General features: G+C 40.8%; 1 long non-coding RNA gene across 6 annotated transcripts in view; it reads right to left on the minus strand.

The window, feature by feature from the left end:
• The window catches only part of LOC119852110, a 326,795-nt gene that overhangs the window by 69,905 nt on the left and 239,423 nt on the right, over positions 1–17,467 (minus strand). For all 6 annotated transcript variants that reach the window (XR_006278978.1, XR_006278975.1, XR_006278979.1 and 3 more), the window contains one exon: positions 2,634–2,817. This is a non-coding gene — a long non-coding RNA (uncharacterized LOC119852110). The remainder of the gene's footprint in view (positions 1–2,633; positions 2,818–17,467) is intronic.

Genomic DNA, 17,467 nt, shown 5'->3' on the forward strand with positions numbered 1-17,467 from the left:
TGGAAGGAAATGTGCTCTGCCCTTTCGGGAAGGGGAAATTGCTTTGTAAGTCTAGACCGAGCCCTTCCCCTTCCATGTCTATTTCAATTCATTTAAGACAAAAAACAAAAGGAAGGTGGAGAACTGAAAGGACCATTGGGCAGAGTTTCCAAGCTCAAAACAGAATTATATGTGGGTTTAAAGAGTGCTTTGGCAGCCCAAACACTGATGAAGTATCAACCAGGCAGAAGGGAGGAGAGACAGGGAGAATGAAAAGACTAGGAAATTAGAATGGAATCTAGGACAGGGATTGTGGTAGCATCTGCTATAGTCAAAGTGGAAAAGAAGAGAGGTAAAAAGACAGAACAGGTGGCAGGCAGGGAGTCTGGCTATAATATCAGACTTGTTTGCCTTTACAACACTACAAAGAATGCAACACCAGAAGTGAATGTCTAGAACTGCGCAGATCATGGAGAAAATGTAAACAAGGTACCAGAAAATTCAGTGCGTTTGAAGGCAATATTACTGATGAATACCCAACAGCTAAAGATGTGGAAAGGAATAAAGACATGATGACACCAAGCAGCTGTCAGATAGGATCAGAACAGCAGGAAACTTGAAACAATTAATCAGGTGAAATTAGATGAATTTTAAGAAAAGCCCAGAGGGGCCAGGGGAGTTAAGATGTGGGAGAGACCACAGAGAGCATCTTGAGAGTTGCACTGAGGCCCAGAAAGAATTAAAACAAGGGCCCAAAAGGAGTGGCTTGAGATAGTAGCACAATTGGTGACTAAAAATGCAGCACAGGTTGAAAGTGCGTTCCAATGCAAGAAGCAAGCTTGGAGCAGCAGCAAAGACAAAAGTGTGAAAGCAGCCCAGGAAACCAGGAAATCTAGAGGGGCCTAGTGGAGAGCACACAGCGAATTGATGTGGCCCCAAGAGATTTAGAGCAAGGTTTAGGATAATGTCAGAAGAATTTGAGTCAAAGCAGGGAGGGAAGCATATTGACAGGGGTTTGGGACCCAATTGAGAGACAGGGAGAGTGAGCATTTAAATTAAACTAATTTGTAGAGAGTCATTGACCCTCACAAACTCCTGTTTTATTTACTGTTTATTTTTATGTTTAGGCGGAAAACATGGTTTTATGTGTTTGCTTTTATTTTAATTTTTTATTGGGGGTTTTTGGGTGGGTGGAAGAGGTGAAGGGAATACAAAGTTTGACTTTTGTGAAGATCTTGATCATTTTCATATTTAATACTTTGAGTTTACTCTATGGACATAGAGGTAGCTGGCACTGTGATATTTTTCATATGGGAAAACAAATGCGGGCCTAGAAAGCAGCAGTGCTGTGAGATGAACACATCCGATGATTCAGGGTCAAAGGTCTAAGAGAGCCCTAGGTCTAAGAGAGGTTTTTTTCTTACTGGGAAGCAAATTAATATACATGATTGGACTTTCAACTTTCTGGTCTCTCCATTAATAAAAAATAAAAACAAACAAACCAGTAATAATCTTGCAAAACCCTTAGCCTTGTGCTTTTAGCCAATAGCACATTTCTTAGTTGTGTGTGCGAGTGAGAGAGAGAAAATCTGGCAGCACATCATTTAAGAATTCATAGGGAGAACTGTTGCAAATGCCAGACAATATAGCGTATTTCTTATCCTGAAGTTGCACTGGGCTACAGCCCAGTTTCCTTAAGTTCCAAATTAAGAAAGAAAAAAAACCCATTTTTTCTTGACTAACTGCCAAAAATGATCTTTTCCCTCCTTACGCAAATTTCTCTGGACTAGAGATGGAATTGATACCTCTGAGTCATCATCTTCTTTCCCTGAATCAGAACATCATGCAGATGATGTAGTGTTTTCAGCACTGACACTTTAAGTGGCCTGGCTCTCTTCCCTTCTAAATCACAAAGTCAGGTTCGGGAGGTCAGTTTTGTAAACAAGGTTAGCAAATTGCTATTAATTTGGTCAATTCCAGTAATCAGCATCAAGGTAATGACAGTCACTCACTCACATTGCCCTTCAACAGACCAGAAATAGCTGATCAGCTAAATCCTTCCCAAGAAGTGTTTGATTCAGCACAAGTAAATGCAATTAGGTTGCAGTTATTTTTTTCTTAAAGCTGGAAACTACACCTGCATATATAAAATCATTTAAACTAGACACATCCCTCTAGCTTTTAACATTTGGAGACACCTCTAAGCCTATCACAGGTTTTAAAGAATATATTTGCAAAGTAAATAATGCATGTGCTAACTTTCTTGTTAGTCAGACTGGCAAAATAATGAATTCTATCTATCAGGTGCTACCTGTCAATTATAGCCCTCATGCTTTTTTCCGCATACCTGTGATTTACTGTAGAAAAAATATTTATTTCCCTAATGATCATAGAAAATTCTGCTGAATTTCATATAACATTACTGTGGGGACTAGTAAATCAAAGTACATAAAAGTAGCCTTCTTGCTTATCTTAGCCATTTGCAAAGTTTCATACAGCTAAAAATTATTTGATGTCATGTCAAATGGCAAATATGCTTCTCTGAAGCAGCCAGTTATTTAAATATGTACACTGTGCTACCCTACTACATAACACCTAACTAAGCAATTTGGGAACTCCAACTGGCAGGCACAACACTGGCAAACTGTACTTACAGAGCAGAGTATGGAAAAAAGCTAAAAATGAAGATGTAGCATGCTGCTTGCTGCTCTTGGTATTTCTAGGTTGCCCATCACAGTGTATCTAATGTTGCTGCTTCAGAGACCAATGATGGTATCGGAATGCCAGCTTGCAGATAGAGGCCCTTTACCATGTTCAATAGCAGAATGAAGACATCACCTATAAAAAAAATTAAAAGCAATGGTCATTTAACACCCCTAGAAACACTATTTTCTTCTATACTGTGATTTGTCTCTACCCCACTCCCTCAAAGTCTCAGACAACAGACTGCTGGAGCAGTAAACACTTCAGTTTCATCCCAGTCAGCATCAGGTGGCACTTTTCTCAGCCATTTGAAGGACACTTACTCAAGGAGGGAAGCAGACAGAAAATGGCTAACTTGCTTTATCAAAATGAGTCTATTTCCACAGGCACTTTAACGACAGGGGATGGGGGAAAAGCAGTTTTTCTGCCCCGTGTTCACTCAGCATGAGACAGTAAAAGGCAGTGAGGATGAGTCATCTCTAGGGGTGATGGAACTGCTCATACTGAAGTAGTAATGGATACAAAGCAGAAAAGATTTAAAAAAGAAAGCCTGTGTAAAACACTAAGGGATCCTGGCAAGAAACTGTGAAAACAGAGCTTGAATCCTTTCCTTAGATTATACTGTTCCATGTTAGCAGTTTTAAAATATATCAGGCTAAAATGTTTTCATTTTTAGCTTTTACCTATTTATATAATATGCCAAAAGCAGAAAATAGATGTGACAGCATATCAAGACTTATATCTGTGGCTGCTGTAGTACATGGGAATTATCATAAGTAATTATTTAAATAGTTTCATTATATTTTATGCATAACTTATTTCTCCCCCTCCCCCCATACACAACTTTAACTAACTATATCATGGGTCCAAAAATAGTTCTGCACTATTGACTGGATTAAAACAGGCAAAAGATCACTGTGCATTCTCTACTTAGAAATGAGATCAAAGAACCTAATTCCTTACTGCCAACACACATACTTTGATAACATTCAGGCGACATTTTTTAAATTTATAAAAACAGGAGCTATTTATATTCTGTACATGAGCATGGAATATAATCTTGCATACTGCAAGCTTTTACAGCTCACACACATTCTGATGTCACCAGCAAAATATTTGGGGAGATAGCTGCTAAGTTTTGATCTAGATTCAATCTTCTTTAAAGCTCAGCATGTGTTCAGATGTAGGTGTCTGAGATGGATCATTAAACTTTGGCCAGTGGCCAAGTTCAGATCTGGGTCCAAACTTCTGCAAAGTTTAGGTGTTTTTGTTTCACTCTCATCTCTAACATAAGTAAATAAGAGTAAGACTAAAACATTCAGTACTTACTCAGCTCTTTACAAACTAACTAATTAATAACATTTATAGAAAATAATGTTAAATTATTTAGGACTTGAGTCTGCACTTATTGTAGTCAACTGGAGTTTTGCACTGACTTCAGTGGGAGCAAGAGAAGACCAACAGTCTATCATTATAGAAGAGAAGATGCATGAGCTATGATTATTTTATACATTGTTATGCAAAATGTCATGTTCAGCACTCAGGCAAGGTGCTTAGCCCCCAGCACGCAAGCTGTATAGTGGTTCTGTGTATATGGATCACTGAAAGAGTAGATATTTAAATATTTGCTTCTTTTATTTTAATTAGGGTTCTCGTGTGATTAAAAAAATTATCGTGATTAATCGCGCGATTTAAAAAATGTATCCCGATTAACCGTATGATTAATCGTGCTGTTAAATAATTGAATACCATTTATTTAAATATTTGTGGATGTTTTCTACATTTTCAAATGTATTGATTTCAGTTACAACACAGAACACAAAGTGTACAGTGCTCACTTTATATTTGTTTTATTACAAATATTTACACTGTAAAAAACAAAAGAAATAGTATTTTTCAATTCACCTAATACAAGTACTGTATTGCAGTCTCTTTATCATGAAAGTTGAATTTACAAATGTAGAATTATGTACAAAAAAAATAACTGCATTCAAAAACTAAACAATATGAAACTTTAGAGCCTACAAATCCATTCAGTCTTACTTCTTGTTTCAGACAAACAAGTTTGTTTACATTTGCAGGAGATAATGCTGCCCACTTCCTGTTTACAATGTCACCGGAAAGTGAGAACAGGCATTCACATGGCACTGTTGTAGCCAGCATTGCAAGATATTTATGTGCCAGATGCGCTAAAGATTCATATGTCCCTTAATGCTTCAACCACCATTCCAGAGGACATGTGTCCATGCTGATAATGGGTTCTGCTTGATAATGATCCAAAGCAGAACGGACCAATGCATGTTCATTTTCATAATCTGAGTCAGATGCCACCAACAGAAGGTTGATTTTCTTTTTTGGTGGTTTGGGTTCTGTAGTTTCCACATCTGCGTGTTGCTCTTTTAAGACTTCTGAAAGCTATTCCCACCTCGTCTTACACCTTGGGGGGAGTGCTGTAGCTATCTTGAGAAATCTCACATTGGTACCTTCTTTGTGTTTTGTCAAATCTACAATGAGAGGATTCTGAAAATGAATAAGTTATCATCCAAGACTGCTATAACATGAAATATACGGCAGAATGTGACTAAAACAGAGAAGGAGTCATACAATTCTCCCCAAGGAGTTCGGTCACAAATTATTTAACACATTCTTTTTTTTTGAGTGTCATGAGCATTGAAGCATGTCCTCTGGAATGGTGGCCAAATCATGAAGGGGCATATGAATGTTTAGCATATCTGGCACGTAAATAACTTGCAATGCTGGCTATGAAAGTGCCATGTGAATGCCTGTTCTCACTTTCAGGTGACATTGTACGTAAGAAGTGGGCAGCATATCTCCCATGAATGTAAACAAACTTGCTTATCTTAACGATTGGCTGAAGAAGAAGTAGGACTGAGTGGACTTGTAAGGGGTTATAACTTATAGAGTTATAAGTGGACTCTAACGTTTTACATTGTTTTGTTTTTGAGTGCAGTTATGTAACCAAAAAAAATCTATATTTGTAAGTTACATTTTCACGATAAAGAGATTGCACTACAGTACTTGTATGAGGTGAACTGAAAAATACCATTTATTTTGTCTATCATTTTTGCAGTGCAAATATTTGTACACTTTGTATTTGTGTTGTATTCTGTGAAATCAATATACTTGAAAATGTAGAAAACATCCAAAAATATTCAATAAATTTCAATTTATTCTATTGTTTAACAGTGGGATTAAAACTTCGATTAATCACAATTAACTGTTTTAACCACGATTAATTTTTTTGAGTTAATCACACGAGTTTTATTGGTAGAATAGATGGAGACATTCGTATATGTTAATTGATATTATACATTAGAAAATAAGGGCACAGAAATTACCTATGTTCTTGAATAAAAATGTTAAAATTAAAATTCAGCCTTTGGTTCTTTAAAATACCAACACTTTGTTTATAGTGTCACAAGAAGCAATAAATAAAACACAGCCTTGTACATTTAGGTGTATTAAAGCAGTGGTTCTCAAAGCTGGTCTGCCACTTGTTCAGGGAAAGCCCTTGGTGGGCTGGACCAGTTTGTTTACCTGCCACATCCGTAGGTTTGGCCGATCACGGCTCCCACTGGCTGTGGTTCACCGCTCCAGGCCAGTGGGGGCTGCGGGAAGGGCAGCCAGCACATCCCTTGGCCCGTGCCGCTTCCCGCAGCCCCCATTGGCCTGGAGTGGCAAACCACAGCCAGTGGGAGCTGTGATCAGCCAAACCTGCGGACGCGGCAGGTAAACAAACTGGTCCGGCCCACCAGGGGCTTTCCCTGAACAAGCGGCAGACCGGCTTTGAGAACCACCGTATTAATGTATATCTACACTGCAATTAAAAACCCATGGCTGGCCTGCACCAGCTGACTCAGGCTCACAAGGCTTGGGCTGCAGGGCTGTTTAACTGCAGTGTAGCCATTCAGGCTGGACCTTGGGCTATAGGACCCTGCAGGGTGGGAGAGTCTCACAGTTCAGGCTGCAGCCCAAGCCAGAACCTCTACACCACAATTAAATAGCCCCTTAGCCTGAGCTCGGGTCAGCTGGCATGGGCCAACCACAGGGTCTAACTGCAGTGTAGACATACCCTTAAAGACAAGAGATATTTTTTGTGGTCACGATTCTTTCTTCTGTTCTCTTTCTCACAAATAAGTTACACTGTTATAAGAACACTTTATTAACAAATATTTCATTTAATTTCAAATACACTGATGTCAACAATACAAACCCAAATCTGAATGAGCCACTAGGGTTTCTTTGAGGAACCCAACGCTGATGATGCTTGAGACATTGAGTTTAGAAGACTTTACAGAATGCTCCACAATTATATGGGACATTAATTGTTTGGTAAGTTATGTTTTTACACAAGAGGGATTGGTTCACCTCTTCCTGCATTGATTGAACAGCAGTTGTATTTGAGACTCAAGCAAAAAGGATTACATACAATAAATAGTCAACACAAAAAGTTCCTGTTTCTCCTGGGAAACAAGTTTAATGGAATTCCAGGTTACACTCAGCTTGGAAAGTGGCATGGGTCTGTATTTCAGGAAAAGCAACTTCTCTGAAAGCTTCTGAAGAACTTCAATACTTCAATGTCCTTATTCAGCAAAGCACTTACATTCATGCTTAACTTCAAGCACATTAGTAGTAATCCCTTCTCTACTGTGCAAAGAATTTAAGCAAGTGCTTAACTTTAAACACATGCTTAAGTTATTTTGCTGAATCAAAGTTTTAAAGAGGTAGGTAGAGAACAAATATCTAGGAGTCAGCCAAAATTGTTTGTTGACTGCAGAAATCTTAAATCCCTCATCTGAGTTCGTAATAGGCCATGCCTGTTGGTGACCAGCTCTGATAAGGTACAGCAGTCAGTTGCTTTTTTTGGTACAGTACAATGTATTATTCACAGTACCTTAATCTTACTCATTGGGAAAAAACAAATCCTGCAATTCAGGTTGCTGACTTCTCTTAATGTACTAGTTTATATATATATATATCTGGCTATTAAGCAAAACAAATTTTAAAAAACCTTCATTTTCGAGTCCTCTATGGCCTTATACTAAAATGATTTACTTAAGAGATAAGGTTTATGGTGGAAGAATATATGAGGCAATAAATGTCTTACAGCTCATTAAACACAGAAGCAAAGCTGAGGCCTTTGATAATTATAAAAGCAGTTTCTAGGGATGATATTCTAACATCCTCTTAATTCTAACATTCTCATAACACAACAGGATCAGAAAAATATAGACATCCTCATTGTTTCCTTCTTGTTGTTTCACCTTTTGGAGTTGCGTGGATTCCGTTTGGAACCATCATTTCCTTATGACTTTCTGTTAATGCTGATATGGACAATTTGTGGCTTGGATAAGTAAGTAACCGAGCAAGGCTACGTTTTAAAAGTGCAGATTTGTTTGATGTCAAGTGAGTAAATAATTCAGCAAAAGAGTGTCCTGAGTGAAAAAACTTGTGATGTGATTGGAGACTAAATTTCCCAAAATAGGAGCCTAAATATTTCCTGCAACATATGTCCTTTGAAAAGTTAACAGATCAGTTTCAGACATAATGCAAGCGTGTGCAAATCATTTTACTTCAAAGAAGTTGCCGCCATGTACACTGGATATGAACTTAGTAGTAAATATTCAATTACCCAATTTCATGCATGTAAACGTAACGCTGTCGGCAATAAGATGCCTACTGAGGAAAAAATTGGTCTGGTAAGTCCAATAAGTACTTCAGTGCACTTTCTGAAGAGAGTGATAGATTCTTCTAGGCTGTGACTGGGTGAAATTCTTCTCTTGTCATACAATTCTGGATTATAGCCATTTAGATAAAATGAAGGAATGTAGCATATAGGTTGAAAATACTGCAAGAATATACTCTCTTGGGTTATTTCACAGCATCTCCAGTTTAAAATAAAGTACCCACAAAGTGAAAAGCAATGACATATAGGAAATCATAGTTGACATGAGACATCAAAACACTAAGATGACAGAATTTGTATTTTGTCTTTTTGGAGAAAGGGTTAGTTTTTAAGTAAGTAGTGGACATTTAGCATCGTGGGGACATTCATCATCACATTAGAACTATTTGGATGCAGCTAAAATTTGGGACTGAAACCCCTTGTCAGCATCACTTTAGTCCAATTTTTAAATCACATTCCCTGTTCTGCTACTGTGTTTAGCACCATATTACATTTTAGAGAAATCATGTGGCTTTCTGGATTCTTTGACCATTGTGCATTGTCCCATAAATTATATTTAAGAATGTAAAGAGGTTCTGCATTTTTGTTACCACAACATTTAGATTTCCACTTTCTGAGTCAAACAAATTTTGGGAGACTGAACTTAAACCAAGTCTGAATGTTTGTTGTTTTCTCACTCCACAACCAATATCCCAATTGAAACATTAATAATGACTCTTCTCCCATAAATCTCAGCTATTCCCTTCCCATTTACTTGTGTTTCTGTGAACAAATTGTTGCTTCAAAGCAAAAAGCTGCATCCTGCATAGCTAATCAGCATAATCTCTGTCCTTTAAACCTACACCTCCCACCAAAAAAAAAAAATATAGTCTTCACAATACTCCTACACAATGACTGCAATTATTTAACCACAAAAGATTTTTCTTCTTCCTTTTTTTTAAAGTTACTGTGGGAAGCACTATGATTTCACACACATTTTCAACTAGTATTAAGTAAATTATTGCTTTTAAAAAAGAACTCCAAAGGTACAAAATATTTAGGGCTTGGGAAAAGTGAAAACAGATACGGCAATGTGAAAGTAGTTCATTATGAAGTGATACTGGTTGCTCCGGAGTTTATGTTGAAACTAGCTCTACATTACAATTTTCAACACTCCCTGCAACTTTCTAAAAACTGTGCATGTTACATCTCATTCTCATCAACCACAATTTTTCTAGCACATTTGGAAGTGGCTGGCTCTTCTCTTCCTCTCCACCTTTTAGAGGGGTCTCTTCCCTCCCCCGCCCCCCATCATGAGAAAGGTGTGTTCATAGTGGAAGACTTTTTTCTCCCTTATCATAGAATATCAGGGTTGGAAGGGACCCCAGAAGGTCATCTAGTCCAACCCCCTGCTCAAAGCAGGACCAAGTCCCAGTTAAATCATCCCAGCCAGGGCTTTGTCAAGCCTGACCTTAAAAACCTCTAAGGAAGGAGATTCTACCACCTCCCTAGGTAACGCATTCCAGTGTTTCACCACCCTCTTAGTGAAAAAGTTTTTCCTAATATCCAATCTAAACCTCCCCCATTGCAACTTGAGACCATTACTCCTCGTTCTGTCATCTGCTACCATTGAGAACAGTCTAGAGCCATCCTCTTTGAAACCCCCTTTCAGGTAGTTGAAAGCAGCTATCAAATCCCCCCTCATTCTTCTCTTCTGCAGACTAAACAATCCCAGCTCCCTCAGCCTCTCCTCATAAGTCATGTGCTCTAGACCCCTAATCATTTTTGTTGCCCTTCGTTGTACTCTTTCCAATTTATCCACATCCTTCCTGTAGTGTGGGGCCCAAAACTGGACACAGTACTCCAGATGAGGCCTCACCAGTGTCGAATAGAGGGGAACGATCACGTCCCTCGATCTGCTCGCTATGCCCCTACTTATACATCCCAAAATGCCATTGGCCTTCTTGGCAACAAGGGCACACTGCTGACTCATATCCAGCTTCTCGTCCACTGTCACCCCTAGGTCCTTTTCCGCAGAACTGCTGCCGAGCCATTCGGTCCCTAGTCTGTAGCGGTGCATTGGATTCTTCCATCCTAAGTGCAGGACCCTGCACTTATCCTTATTGAACCTCATTAGATTTCTTTTGGCCCAATCCTCCAATTTGTCTAGGTCCTTCTGTATCCTATCCCTCCCCTCCAGCGTATCTACCACTCCTCCCAGTTTAGTATCATCCGCAAATTTGCTGAGAGTGCAATCCACACCATCCTCCATAGAATCATAGAATCATAGAATATCAGGGTTGGAAGGGACCCCAGAAGGTCATCTAGTCCAACCCCCTGCTCAAAGCAGGACCAAGTCCCAGTTAAATCATCCCAGCCAGGGCTTTGTCAAGCCTGACCTTAAAAACCTCTAAGGAAGGAGATTCTACCACCTCCCTAGGTAACGCATTCCAGTGTTTCACCACCCTCTTAGTGAAAAAGTTTTTCCTAATATCCAATCTAAACCTCCCCCATTGCAACTTGAGACCATTACTCCTCGTTCTGTCATCTGCTACCATTGAGAACAGTCTAGAGCCATCCTCTTTGAAACCCCCTTTCAGGTAGTTGAAAGCAGCTATCAAATCCCCCCTCATTCTTCTCTTCTGCAGACTAAACAATCCCAGCTCCCTCAGCCTCTCCTCATAAGTCATGTGCTCTAGACCCCTAATCATTTTTGTCGCCCTTCGCTGTACTCTTTCCAATTTATCCACATCCTTCCTGTAGTGTGGGGCCCAAAACTGGACACAGTTTCTCCAGATCATTTATGAAGATATTGAACAAAACGGGCCCCAGGACCGACCCCTGGGGCACTCCACTTGACACCGGCTGCCAACTAGACATGGAGCCATTGATCACTACCCGTTGAGCCCGACAATCTAGCCAGCTTTCTACCCACCTTATAGTGCATTCATCCAGCCCATACTTCCTTAACTTGCTGACAAGAATGCTGTGGGAGACCGTGTCAAAAGCTTTGCTAAAGTCAAGAAACAATACATCCACTGCTTTCCCTTCATCCACAGAACCAGTAATCTCATCATAAAAGGCGATTAGATTAGTCAGGCATGACCTTCCCTTGGTGAATCCATGCTGACTGTTCCTGATCACTTTCCTCTCCTCTAAGTGCTTCAGGATTGATTCTTTGAGGACCTGCTCCATGATTTTTCCAGGGACTGAGGTGAGGCTGACCGGCCTGTAGTTCCCAGGATCCTCCTTCTTCCCTTTTTTAAAGATGGGCACTACATTAGCCTTTTTCCAGTCATCCGGGACTTCCCCCGTTCGCCACGAGTTTTCAAAGATAATGGCCAAGGGCTCTGCAATCACAGCCGCCAATTCCTTCAGCACTCTCGGATGCAATTCGTCCGGCCCCATGGACTTGTGCACGTCCAGCTTTTCTAAATAGTCCCTAACCACCTCTATCTCTACAGAGGGCTGGCCATCTCTTCCCCATTTTGTGTTGCCCAGCACAGCAGTCTGGGAGCTGACCTTGTTAGTGAAAACAGAGGCAAAAAAAGCATTGAGTACATTAGCTTTTTCCACATCCTCTGTCACTAGCTTGCCTCCCTCATTCAGTAAGGGGCCCACACCTTCCTTGGCTTTCTTCTTGTTGCCAACATACCTGAAGAAACCCTTCTTGTTACTCTTGACATCTCTTGCTAGCTGCAGCTCCAGGTGCGATTTGGCCCTCCTGATATCTTTCCTACATGCCCGAGCAATATTTTTATACTCTTCCCTGGTCATATGTCCAACCTTCCACTTCTTGTAAGCTTCTTTTTTATGTTTAAGATCCGCTAGGATTTCACCATTAAGCCAAGCTGGTCGCCTGCCATATTTACTATTCTTTCGACTCATCGGGATGGTTTGTCCCTGTAACCTCAACAGGGATTCCTTGAAATACAGCCAGCTCTCCTGGACTCCCTTCCCTTTCATGTTAGTCCCCCAGGGGATCCTGGCCATCTGTTCCCTGAGGGAGTCAAAGTCTGCTTTCCTGAAGTCCAGGGTCCGTATCCTGCTGCTTACCTTTCTTCCCTGCGTCAGGATCCTGAACTCAACCAACTCATGGTCACTGCCTCCCAGATTCCCATCCACTTTTGCTTCCCCCACTAATTCTACCCGGTTTGTGAGCAGCAGATCAAGAAAAGCGCTCCCCCTAGTTGGCTCCCCTAGCACTTGCACCAGGAAATTGTCCCCTACGCTTTCCAAAAACTTCCTGGATTGTCTATGCACCGCTGTATTGCTCTCCCAGCAGATATCAGGAAAATTAAAGTCACCCATGAGAATCAGGGCATGCGATCTAGTAGCTTCCGTGAGTTGCCGGAAGAAAGCCTCATCCACCTCATCCCCCGGTCCGGTGGTCTATAGCAGACTCCCACCATGACATCACTCTTGTTGCACACACTTCTAAACTTAATCCAGAGACACTCAGGTTTTTCCACAGTTTCGTACCGGAGCTCTGAGCAGTCATACTGCTCCCTTACATACAGTGCTACTCCCCCACCTTTTCTGCCCTGCCTGTCCTTCCTGAACAGTTTATAACCATCCATGACTGTACTCCAGTCATGTGAGTTATCCCACCAAGTCTCTGTTATTCCAATCACGTCATAATTCCTTGACATCACCAGGACCTCCAGTTCTCCCTGCTTGTTTCCAAGGCTTTGTGCATTTGTATATAAGCACTTGAGATAACCTGTTGATCGCCCCTCATTCCCAGTATGAGGCAGGAGCCCTCCCCTCACAGACATTCCTGCCTGTGCTTCCTCCCGGTATCCCGCTTTCCCACTTACCTCAGGGCTTTGGTCTCCTTCCCCCGGTGAACCTAGTTTAAAGCCCTCCTCACTAGGTTAGCCAGCCTGCTGGCAAAGATGTTCTTCCCTCTCTTCGTAAGATGGAGCCCGTCTCTGCCCAGCACTCCTCCTTCATGGAACACCATCCCATGGTCAAAGAATCCAAAGCCTTCTCTCCGACACCACCTGCGTAGCCATTCGTTGACCTCCACGATTCGACGGTCCCTACCCAGGCCTTTTCCTTCCACGGGGAGGATGGACGAGAACACCACTTGCGCCTCCAACTCCTTTATCCTTCTTCCCAGAGCCACGTAGTCCGCAGTGATCCGCTCAAGGTCATTCTTGGCAGTATCATTGGTGCCCACGTGGAGAAGCAGGAAGGGGTAGCGATCCGAGGGCTTGATGAGTCTCGGCAGTCTCTCCGTCACATCACGAATCTTAGCCCCTGGCAAGCAGCAGACTTCTCGGTTTTCCCGGTCAGGGCGGCAGATAGATGACTCAGTCCCCCGGAGGAGAGAGTCCCCGACCACCACCACCCGCCTTCTCCTCTTGGGAGTGGTGGTCCTTGATTGCAAGGAACTGACCACACAGACACTGTCTGCTTTATTCATTTTTTCAGACTAGTTTCTTTCATGAGGAATCCAGGGGCTTAAGTTATGACTATGAACACATGTCCATCTAAGTGCATGGGAATATGTCCCCATAAGTCACAAACATATGGTTCTAATGATACTAGAAAGCAGAACTGGCCGTAGCATTTTAGAATGGGCTTGCAAAACAATTTTCCTTCCTCCCCCACTCATTGTTTTATTATAGTGTTGACAACTCTAAATTTTAATGCAAATCTCATTATTTTTTATTAACTTGAAGCCTCAGCTCCTAGAGACAAATGCTTATGTAAGAATTTCATGATTTTTAAGCCAGTCTCGTGATTGTTTGACCATTTGAAGTTGGCAATACCATAATATTATTTTTATTGTCCTAATTTATTCCTGTCCAGCATGATCATACCATTTTGATGTAAAGGAATAACCGAGGATTTGGGGGAGGACTAGTGAGAAGGTTGTTTGAGATACACCCTAAATTTAACGCACTCATTTTACATAACATGTATGGGGAGATCTCTTTATGCGTACCTAGTCTCCTACTGCCGAGGAACCCTGCTGCCTGTTTCTACTTATGCTGGTCTCTATTGGTTGACATTTTCACAGCTACTGTGCCTTTCCGAGGAATAGAGCTAGTTTTTTTTATTATTATTGTAAATGAAAGCAGAGATTCTCCTTTACATTTTCTAGGGCTGTACAGACCCTTATGGCAGCTCTCTTGGCAGTAACACTTTAAAGATACAACAAAAGACTAGGAAATAAAACGGGGTTTTATTTTAAAAGATGGAATTAAAAAGAGTAAAATGTTGGGCTGAAAACATCCAGATAGTGACTATTTAATCTTTATAAGCCTATGACTTCTTTCCAGGACCTGTACACAAAGTAAATTGATATCACAGAAAGAAAAATATCCAGCAACAAAACAAATTAAGACATCCCCCCTGAAGGGACAGTGCAGGAAATCTTTTCCATTAATTTAAGAGGGAATAATCAAAAACAACATGACAGACTCATTTCTAATGTGTCACCATATCAAGACACAATGATTACACATGTAGGTGGCAATGGCTTACATCAGTGTACGTATGTTTTGAATATGCTGTAGTGGGGCCCACACGGAAGTGTAGCTCAGTGACTTCATGATAATGATCTCACCCTGCTGAATGAGATCACATGGCTATACTGTAATTGTGGTCAGCACTGGCACATGTATATGAATAAAAGGTCCTGTAGAACTCTCAACTCATGTGAGCTAATTGCATTTACTAACTCATAAGAGGGCAGGCAATGCAAATACAAGGAATAAAACAGGATAAAAAATGGCATTGTTTGAAGCATGTTAGGGCCTCATCCTGTAAACACTTACCATTCTCATGTGAGTAGTTTCACTGAGGGTCATTCAGATGCATATAGATTCCTGGTTCTGTGTATAACCATGAATGCCTTAAGAGTTACTTCAAAATGGCCATTTTCTCAAGGATAAAATTTGCCAACATGCTTCACAGAAGAGAAATAATATGATAAGCAGCGGCACCACATGTATAAATTTTCTCACATCCTGCCTGCATCTGTCTGTGAAGTGGCCCCTACAAGGCACAAGGTGGGTGGTGTAAGGAAAAGTGAAGCACAGGGCAACAACAGTCCAGCTCTTCTGTGAATTGAGAGTTTCGGTCTCTGGCACCTTTCGTGCACATTAAATTCCCCCACAGCAGATTTTCAAATAACAAATGTTTGGCTAAAATAACCTCTCAGGGGCTGGGTATAATTTGATTGTTGCATATTTCCTAAATGAAGGTCTAGTATTTCAGAGTATTTATAGAAAGCTAAATTAATCTTAAATGTATTTTGCATTGAGATTATATTCCTACCACATATAAAGCATTTTATAAATACTGGCATGCTGCTGGGGCAGTCATAGTAAAAAGTTGCCCGAAACTTAAAACTATTTGACATTACGGCACATTGCCCACAGCCCCCATAAGTGAAAGGAAGAAGGGAGGGAGAAAGGAGGGGCAGGCATCTGACAAACTATTTACCAGTATGTGCATACTACTGCCCAGCTGCTTTGGTTTTCAGGCCACAGACACTTTTACCCCTTATTAACCAAACTCAAATCTGAAGGAAATAGACAGAGCAAGAAGAAGAGGAAGAAATATTTTTAAATGCAGGAATCTGAAATATTACTCATGCTTTCTCTCTTACTTCAATTACAAGCCCTTTAGCCATCCTTACACCATAGCCAACAATACAAAATTAGCAACATTCACAACAAAGAAACCAGACTTCTTTACAGAGGCTCTAAATGTTATTTCTTTCTTCTGTGTTTGGAAGGCAGTACACAAAGGCTGCATGGCACTCCCCACTGTGCTCAGCCAACAGCACATGCCAAGCAATGAATGCCTTTTTAGTGTGCATGGGTGTGCATACTGGAGGAGAGGTTGAGTTCTCTCACTGTAAACCGTTCACAAGGAATGAATGGCTTATGTGCGCACCATGAAGGTGTCCAGCCTAAACAGCATGACTGAAAATTAATGTTTTAGGATGGCTAAAGGCCACAATGTTATGAAGTCACCTAAGAGCCACCTGCAGGACTAGTAAATAAGGGACTTGACGCAAGTTGGAAGAAGTTGCTTCTGCCAAAGGGAGGAAAAATGTGTGTTTTGAAAAAAAAAAATTCTCCTCTCTGACCCTGGTTTCCCTTTGCCGTCCTATTCTCCTCTATAAACATACACACAAAGGGAATCCAGATAGAAGAAAGGATGGTGAAGAAGGAGAGAATAAGAATAGGACAAAGTAGCAGAGCAAAGGTAAATGTCAATTTAAAAATTCCTCTATTAAAACCGAGAAAGAAAGCAATGTACAGGTTTATTCCTGTATTACAGACCTCCACTCTGTGTACATCTAATGTTTACGGGTTTTTGTTTTTGTTTTTTTTTTTAAAACACCCTCTTAGTTCTGGCTTTGTTCACACAAAATTCCTTTGAATGGGCTTACTGAAATATGGTGCAAAGAAATAAAAAAACATCCAAAGACCTACAATCTTCTGTACCTGTTATATTCATTTCCTCTATCATTCTGGGACCCAGTAAGTGGTTTTCATAGACATTACCGAACAGCAGCAACAAGATTTCCTTAGATGAAATGTTTGAACCACACCATTTTCCATTCACAGCTTACAGGCCATTCACCACAACTCCGCCAGGCAAATCTTGTGCTCCTCTTTGAGTTCTTTCCTCTCCTCTAACCCACCATCTACTTCTCCCTAATGCCAGTTTGGGAATGCTTGCAAAATACAAAAGGAGAACATGGAGCAAATGCCAGCGCGTGACCTCTGTCTGTACTTAGCCACTCATGATATGTGAATCAGGTTTGTTGCATGCAGGTTTCCATGGTAATGTGACTACACAGCAAGCAGGAGTTACATAGTTTTTTAGCAGTGGTACGAGAAACAACAGAGCTATGCTTAAGATGACACCTAAATAGTTCCTATCACCACAGATCTCTACAGATATAACTGAAGGGCTCTTTTCCACATTATTTTCCTCCTTATTTTTCTTTTCTAAATAACCTGTCCTTTTTTTGGATACATGAAAGGCATTTTTCTAAGGGAGTCTGAGATGGAAATAGCTATCAAGAAGAATGCTTATATATAGGAGGGAGAGAAAGTGATCCAT

The sequence above is a fragment of the Dermochelys coriacea genome, chromosome 2, assembly GCF_009764565.3.
Source record: "Dermochelys coriacea isolate rDerCor1 chromosome 2, rDerCor1.pri.v4, whole genome shotgun sequence".
Classification (NCBI taxonomy): Eukaryota; Metazoa; Chordata; order Testudines; family Dermochelyidae; genus Dermochelys; species Dermochelys coriacea.